The following is a 7,865-nucleotide window of genomic DNA, read 5'->3' as shown; positions in this document are numbered from 1 at the left end:
AATCTGAGACTCGCGTTACTGATAGATTTTTTCTTTAAATATTGTAATAAGTATTGTATATTCATTCAGTGATAGAAACAAAACTGTAAGATCACTTCCTTAATTAGTACTTTAAGCTTGAACATAGAAATTTATCGTTGGCTTAATTTTAATTTATTCGATGTAAAATTTTGGTCATGAGCCATTTTCAAGAAGATACATTTATATATTGCTTGAACTTTAATCCTTTGACACAGGCGCTGGTGATATAGCCCATATACTTACTATATAAACTAGTATGGACATTGTATATTTCAATTTGTATTGGTTAAGAGAATCACGTGATTAAAATCACCATTGTTTCGTTGGTACATCGTGTGTTCCTTACAGAATTTAGCGTTCATTAACAAATAATAATGTAATTATTTACAGTCGGCATTTGTAGTGTTTATAAATATAGTGGAACCTCGGGTTTCGAACTTTATTCGTTTTTGAAAGTTGTTTGAAAACTGAAACAAAGCTTTCTTTTTTTTCCTTTTTAGCTGTGTTTCTTGCATAAAAATGCCTACAAATTTAATATAATACAGGAATCCCTTGATTAACGCGGTTAATTAATCACTCGATGCTACTGCGTATATCAAGATACGGTGTATTGTTGAGTAAAGACACCAAATATTTAAACTCGGCATCTTCGAAAACCACTATAAATCATATTTTGTGCTGACCAGTAATCTTGTATTACAGAATTTTCCTATTCGAATGCCATTATACCTGCTGGGTTCGATAGAAAGGAGTGTTGCGGAAGGGGAGCGAAGTAATTCGACCAAAAGTAGTCGCCGACCTCCTCCCGAAAGAGAGAATGGTCAACCACTACTACTAAATACCGGTGTTCTATTAATATTTGAAAAGTGATTTGTGTTAGACAGGTTGTGATGGCCCAGTACGTGATCGAAGTTGCTAACCTTAATGTCCGAAAGACTTCATATAAAACTTGTTTAAATAAAAAAATCTCATAAAAATGCTAGAATTGTTCGTTTTATGTGATGATAGTGTTTAAATTTTGCCTACGATTGTATAAACTACGTGGGAAGTATGTTCTCGTAAATATTGGGTCTATGGAAAAATTATTGGGTTGCAATTTGAAAAAATTGTAGACTTATAAATTCCCATCTGTCTGTTGTCTGTCCTTCCTTAATCTCGTGAAAGGAGTTAGATAGATGAAAGTTGAGGCGAGATTGGAAAAGCATATGGTCAGGAGGCCAAGATTAACTATATACGAACCTCCGGTCTGAAACAGAAGTAACGTTACGTAGATTCAAAATTTTTTCCCGAATGGAGTTAGATAGATATGATCGACACGACTGTATTGCTAAGGAAAAGTATAATGTAAGGGCAAAACACTACAACAGGGGTGTCCAACCTTTTTGTTTCTCTGGGCCGCATTGGAAGTCAAGGAGTTTTGGGCCACAAGTATATATAATATATATTTGTGGCCGAATATACAAGTATATTTAAGGACTAACATGTGTAGATAATAATAATAATAAATATTATAACTTTATCAAGAAAAAAGGATATTTTAAAAAATTACTTCTACAGACACTTTCAATTTTTACTTAGAAATAGATAAATTCATTTATTATAAAAGAAATAAACGAAAATTTATTTGAAAAACACAAATATTTGTTTTATTTGGGTCTCTAATTAATAAAAAGCGACGAAACACCATTTTAAAGTGCATTTTTATTCAACTAATATAATTATAAATAATATGTAGCCCAAAAAGTAGCCAAAGCGCCAAATGATATTTTTTACGTCAAACAAAAAAAAGTAGCCACATTTGGCGCAATGTAGCCAAATCTTGCAACGTTGGAAGAAATACTAAATAAAGCTGGAGTTGTGAATCAAAGGATTATAGACCCAAGTGCGGGGAAAAAGAGGCAAAGGACAAAAGATAAAGAAGTGAAAAAGGTTGAAAAATTACGGGTCCATATTTGCTTAACAGAAGATCTATTTAACGTTTCTCACTACTACATCTTTTGTCCTTTCTCATCTTTCCCTCCTTTTCCCAAATTTGGGTCTATAATCCTTTGAGTCACAACTCCAGCTTTATTTAGTAATCCTTCCGCATTCACACATCTCCAAGTATTTGAAAATATTTTCTTTCCACTCAAAAATAAAATATGAATAAAGGTTTACGGCTTTGTGAAACTTTTTTTGAGTTTATGCCATTGAAATAAATAAATAATAAAAAATTAAAATATTTGTAGGTTTTGTTTACGCGTTTATTGGGCCGCATGCGGGCCGCGGGTTGGACACCCCTGCACTACAACATTTCATGTGGGCAAGTTCTATGTGCTACCTGTAGCAGTAATGGCGCATCTATTATGTGCTATATCGCTGTCACAGTAATTAGGTGAATATATATATATTTTCAAATTATATCCCTTTTGTAAGAATTATATTTAGTGAATTATTGTGTTAAATTTTTCCAATAGATAGTGCTACACGTAAAGCCAGCAATCGAATAGACAGAAATTAAACAATATATTGAAATCCAATTGATAATTTGGGGTGGAATGTACGACACAATCTAAGTTTGAAGTATTTGAACACAACTGCCGAGTTTCGTAGGAATTGGTGGAATGGCCTAGGAGTGTATAGCGAACAAACAAAACAAACATCTTCATTTATATATACAGTACCGATATATAGATATTTTGTGCAGGCAGAGTCAAGTCTCTCTACAGGTTAATTAACTGGTTACCTGGCAAGAATATTTTTATCAAAACTTTTGTTGTTGTATAAATAATATAGGTCCAAAGAATTAAAATAATAAAATGAAATGGAAAAAATATATTTAATTTTAGATGTCAGTTGTCTAACGATCTAACTTGTAAGATCCCTTGTTTATTTGAATTCTTGCCTCAGACGAATAGTGATTTAGATGCCACATGGTGAAGTTTTGCACTAAAATGCGTTTTACTTTCTCCCATAAATTAGTTATGGCCAATTCAACCTTATTCCGAGAGGAATTTTCTGCCAATAGAAAGGAATTATTGGAGGTTATTGTTAGATAAAATTGCAATTTAAATCTCCCTTCTAATACCCTATTCACACTATATATTTTAAGCCAGCTTAAATGATTAAGCCAACTTAAGGTATGAAATATGAACGGAACTGACTTAACGTTAAACAGCTCTGAGGTTAAGTATTCCTTTATTGTAAATTACATAAAGTAATTTACAATAAAGGAATACTTAACCTCAGAGCTGAAAGAAAGTCTACCGTTTGTTAACCATTCAGATTGAAGAGACATATACTAAATATAAGTATTTATCAGCTATTATACCAGATTTTGTGAATTTAATTACTTCGTGTGAACAAGTAGTTAATCTTGTTTTCACCAATGCGACTTAACTTAATTCTGCTTAAACCTTAATCCCGCTTAAAATGTACAGTGTGAATAGGGTATAACATATCTTCAAATAGTTCCATCATCGTTATTGAAAATACAAGTTTGTTTTAACACTTGTCCGGAAGAAGATAGTCGAGTTTAATTTTCCATTTGTTATTTTAAACAGAATTTTTGTTTACGATATTTAAACTATGCTCGCTCCAAGACAAAACCACCGAACAGCTGTGGTTGGTTGTGGGTTCCCGCCTGGACAGTGGATGGGAGTTTTTGGGGTTTTCTTGACATTAGCAACATTTAAATAGGGGCTATTTTCCCATAAAATGTCTCCCGGCAGATCGCTCACGAGTCGCGTTGCCGTGAAGTTTGATGCAAGTTTCACTTATTTATTTTTCGTTTCAGGTATCTGCCAATCATGACGCGGCGCAAGAGATTCAAAAGACACGAAACGGTGGAAGAAAATGGGGAGCAAGAAGACGATTACTGCGGGGTGGAGGACATGTTAGAGGACGACGAATTGCTTGGAGCAGCAAAGAGAAAGCGTCCTACTCCCTACACGGAAGAAGAATACGAGAGATTACCTCGAAATAAAGTGGAGGAGCGAAAAGAACGGCGCTGGTTGCTACCCATTAAGGGAAAGGGCGGTCTGGTCCTTCAAGATGAAGAAGTGAAAGACGACAGTCCTCCGGAAGAAGAGACGATGGAAGAACTGGCCGACCCGCAGCCCGAGTCCTTGGCCGAAACCTTGGCCCGACGATTGAAGCTGAAGCACGAAACGAAGGCCAAGATCGGCACCTACTGCAGCTGGATTGTGGAGAGTCCCGAAAACAGCATGGATCGCCTGAAGGAACTCACTCTCCTCTTAAAAGAGAAAGATCCCACGGCAAATCTGGTGATTGCCAGGTTGACCGCGCTGTCGCTTCTGGAGGTGTACAGCGACATTTTGCCTTCTTATCAGATACACACATTGGGCGAAGGAGAGACGTCTCAGAAAATGAAAAAGGAGACCAGAAAGCTCAACAGATTTGAGGAAAGTCTGTTGAGATACTACAAACAATACCTGCAGTTTCTGGAGAAGGCCGTGAAGGCGGCTTTCGGACAGAAGTCTGAGGCCGGCCACGACGTCTATGCGGAGAGGAGGAGGAAATTGGGTCTGGTGGCCATCGAATGTCTGTGTCGACTTCTGATTACCCACGCCGATTTCAACTTCGGCGCCAACATTGTTCAGGTGGTGGTGCCCTTGGCGGCCAGCAGAGACGATGAAGTTTCGGAAAAGTGCTGTCAGGCCATCTGCCGGGTGTTTCGAGAAGACAAAAAAGGCCAGACGTCTTTGGCCATCGTGAAGAACACGGTGCAATTAGTCAAGAGCAGGAGAAACGTTCGTCCGGAAGTTCTAAGGACTTTCACGAGTCTGAACCCAATAGACACGAGGGTGGACGAAATGTCAACCCTCGTGAATGCAAAAGAGTGTCGTGAGAAACTGGCCAAGATGTCGAGGAGAGAAAGGAAGAGGGAGAAGCAATTCAAGGAGTTGGAACGGGAGTTGAGGGAGACGGAAGCAGAAGAAAACAAGTCGGAAAGAGCCAGGATCAATAGTGAAATTCTAAAGCGCATTTTTTTGCTTTATTTCAAGATATTGAAAGATTCTACAAGTTCTAAGTTGTTGGCACCGGTATTAGAAGGTTTATCGAAATTCGCCCACTTGATCGACATAGAGTTCTTGGATGATCTGATGAATGAACTGCACGCCCTCCCGGACAGAGTTCGATTGAGCAACGTCGAAATTCTGCACTGTCTGCACACGGTATTCGTCGTCCTGTCCGGACATGGTTCGGTCCTCAATGTAGACCCGCAGAGGTTCTTTGTTCAATTGTACAAAGTGTTAATCACAATGCATGCCGGCAGTCGCGAGGAAGATTTGGATGCGATTATGAAATGCATTGACGTCGCCGTTCTTAAAAGACACAAGAGCAACCCGGTGCGTCGGATCTTGGCTTTCGTGAAAAGGATGTGCACCCTGGGTCTTCACACCTCCGGCCACGCAACGGTAGCTCTTCTGTCGGCGGTGAGATACCTGATGACTTCCGTCAGCAAGGCCGACGTGTTACTGGACGCGGAAGAAACGGGGGGCAGTGGGGTATTTCTTCCTGAATCAGAGGACCCCGAACACAGCAACGCCCATGCCACGGCTCTGTGGGAACTACATTATATGGTACAACACTATCATCCCGAGGCTAGACTCCATGCCCGTCGTCTATTGTTGGGCAAAGAGTCTAGCAATAGGTTGTCCTTCAAAGGGCACCAATCAAATCAGATTGATCGCGCCCTTAATTTGGTTGAATTTTCCAATTGAGGAATTTCATTAAAATTTTTTTTTGATTATTTTTTCGTTTGCTTATTATCACAATTTTCATACTTATATACTATAAAGCCTGGACTCCACATTACCGGAATCCGCTACGTAATCGTAAAACTGAAAGCCAAACTGACGAAACTTTCAGTTTTGTAACGTTCAGTTGGACAGAAACAAGACTGAAAGCAGAATTAAAAATTATTTAACTTTTCCGTTTTCGTTTCGCGCTTCTGTCGTACTGCAACCAATAAAAACGCAAGGATTTGTGACGCGTGGCCACGTGTAGTTTGATTGTTGTAATGGTGGAAAGTGTAGCGAAAACGATGAGGAAACAGACTTAGAATTCTTCATCGAAGAAGTTAGAAAATACAGATGTCTGTACGACAAAAAATGTAAATAATTCAAAGATTATTTACAATTTCATTGTTAATAAATGCAGAGAAAGTGTGGCAAAATCCGTAGCATCGTCCATGTTTGACTCTACGACATTTACAGAACTGACCAACAGATGGCGTATTTCTAGTGGAGTCAAGTTAAAATGAAAACATAACTGAAACGAAAACTCTATATGTTTCAGTTCTGTTTTTAGGTAATGTGGAGTCCAGGCTTAAATTGGCTACAGCCTGATTAATGGCGTCTATTTTTTGTAAGAATAAGAAGCGACGAACTTTGACGTGTTTGTTTATTATTTTTCATTATTTAATATCCTGTATTTTAATTAATTAAATTTGCATTTAAGGGTTACATGCAAGTGAGGAGCGGCTAAGAAAGTGAATGACGTGAGCTGTTTTGTGCAAAATTGATATTGTAACTGGTTCACTTACGTAACAACTCATCACCGAAAACAATAATTTTCCAATCATTATTGTTTATTGAATCTTTTTTATCCGATAATTTCAATATAATAATAGTGTTTTTTAATTCTGCTCCATTAGACCAAAAAGATAAATAATAATAATAATAATATATTTATTAGTCATATTAGGCAAAAGCCTGTTATTACAGGGAGTTATAACATAGAATGAACATTGATCATGGTCATAATTATAACATATTCAGTTTTTATCAGTTAGTATTATTATATACAATGTTCAGGTCAATTCAATTTCATTCACCCTTTTAGGATTGATTACAAAAGGTTTTTGTATAATTATATAATTTATAAATCATAGTAGTATTTGCACCTTGGAAGAAACGATACATTTGATTTTCTTCTGTGATGAAATTTAATTGGTTTAAATCCATTTTAATTCTTAGTTCGTAGCCTGTTTTACATCCACAGAAAACGTGATACTTAGTGAATAATTCTTGACATCTTGGGCAGCTACTTTTGGAAATTTCATAGATTCTATTATTAATTAAAACCATATTGCTATTTAATCTCAGTTGAATGAAAAACTTCTTGACTGTAAACGACATATTAGATAACATATAGTTGTTATTGAAGGGGTAATTTAGCAATATTTTATACCATTTAGGCTCTCTTCTCTTATGTATTTCTTCGATATCTTGAGCTAATGAGATTTCCAGTGCATTATGTATTAGTTGTTTCCTTATAAAGTCGCTAATTTCTGAATTTTCTAGTAATGGAGCTATAGAAACTCCGTATTCATTGATTATATTCTTCATTTGACTAATCCAGGTATTTTTTTGGGGTTTTTGACACATTTTTTTATACAGCAAATATAATAGTTTTGTTGGAAGGTTGTTATTATCTCTGATCTTATATAAAAAATTAACAAATCTTTTGACAAAGAAAGGAGCCAATCTAAATCTGCTGAGTTCGATTCTAAGAGCGTAACCAGCAATATTGTATTCCAATGTAAAAATTTTTCGAATAAACTTATTTTGAATGGATTCAAGTTTCTTATAATTTGTTAGACTCCAAATAGGTGAGGCGTAGGATATCGCATTAAAAATTATAGAAGTAAATAGTCTAAAATGACTAAATATATTTTTAAGCTTAATATGTGTACAAAGTTTCATCATATTATTAATCAGACAGTTTGATTTGTGAACGACTTTTTTATATTGCTTTTCAAAAGTTATTGTAGGGGTCAGTATAATTCCCAAAAATTTTATCTCTTGTACTATCTCTAATTGTACTTTGTTCATCGA

General features: G+C 36.2%; 1 pseudogene; it reads left to right on the top strand.

The window, feature by feature from the left end:
* Nucleotides 1-3,351: 3,351 nt before the first annotated feature.
* On the top strand, nt 3,352-5,856 carry LOC111637402 (annotated as a pseudogene).
* Nucleotides 5,857-7,865: the final 2,009 nt, after the last annotated feature.

This window comes from Centruroides sculpturatus, unplaced genomic scaffold, assembly GCF_000671375.1.
Source record: "Centruroides sculpturatus isolate CEXI.00-Female unplaced genomic scaffold, Cexi_2.0 scaffold1189, whole genome shotgun sequence".
Classification (NCBI taxonomy): Eukaryota; Metazoa; Arthropoda; class Arachnida; order Scorpiones; family Buthidae; genus Centruroides; species Centruroides sculpturatus.
The sequence above is the reverse complement of the archived record's forward strand: the minus strand, read 5'-3'. Positions and strand labels throughout refer to the sequence as shown.